The sequence below is a fragment of the Chlorocebus sabaeus genome, chromosome 7 (assembly GCF_047675955.1).
Source record: "Chlorocebus sabaeus isolate Y175 chromosome 7, mChlSab1.0.hap1, whole genome shotgun sequence".
NCBI classification, from domain to species: Eukaryota; Metazoa; Chordata; class Mammalia; order Primates; family Cercopithecidae; genus Chlorocebus; species Chlorocebus sabaeus.
In genome coordinates, this window is record NC_132910.1 from 51,547,397 (window position 1) to 51,548,376 (window position 980).

General features: G+C 40.1%; 1 pseudogene; it reads right to left on the minus strand.

Annotated features, from left to right (window-relative positions):
- Positions 1 to 390: 390 nt before the first annotated feature.
- On the minus strand, positions 391 to 654 carry LOC119620826 (dynein light chain 1, cytoplasmic-like; annotated as a pseudogene).
- Between the last annotated feature and the right edge of the window lie 326 nt (positions 655 to 980).

Sequence of the window (980 nt, forward strand, 5' to 3'; positions counted from 1 at the left end):
CGAATGGCTGACAGAAGTTACCCCAATGACAGCATATTATCCAAATTAACTTTTTGGATTCTTAGCTCAATGCCCAAACTTACTACAAGAAAGTACTGATGCAGTGTTTTACATTTTTTTCTTTCATATCTGTAACAGATTTGTTTTTTAAAGTAATGGATTTTGAGGGAAAAAAACATGGAAGTATGGAATACAAATATAAGTGTGTTGCTAATTATCTTATAACCACAATAAACTAATACAGAGAATGCCCTGTACAAAACACAATAAAGTTTCAAAGATTGAAGTGTTCCTTAGCAAGGCTGACAATTTTAGTCTCTGGTATTTGTAATTTAGGCTGCAGCCCTCATTTCTGGATGAATCACTCTATGTGTGGCACAGTCTATGCCTTTAATCAGATTTGAACAGAGGAATGCCCCTTTGGCCCAGGTAGAAGTAGACAAAGTGTTTGGTTTCATGTGTCAGGCAACTACCAAAGTTCCTCCCCATGATGCAATGTCAGATGGGATTGTACTTCTTGTCAAACTGCTTCTTGATATGGGCTGAAATAGTCTTTTTAATGTTCTCCAATGCCTGTGTAGCTCACACCACTAAGCCCTGCTGCATCTCTTCCAACGTGACTGCATTTTTGATCACAGCTTTTCAATTTCACATGGTTACTGTGGAGCAGAGACTGGCCAACTGGAATAGTCTCCTTGGGAAGGTGCTAGCATGGCTCAGGCCCTGTGAGAGCTATGGTCACTACAGGAGCCATGGCACATCTAACACATTTTATATTCTTAATGAGACTCTGTATCTAGTCATGTTCTTTCTGTGCCTAAGAAAGCATAGAAAGTCCTTCTCATGCTCTTTCCCCACTCAATTTTCTCAAGGAAGCAGGAGAGCACATTTGCATGTACCAGCATTGGAACCACTGTACCAGTTTACTTATCTTGAACAAGTGGCTTAACCTTTCAGAGTTCCAGTTTCTCCAGCTGTGC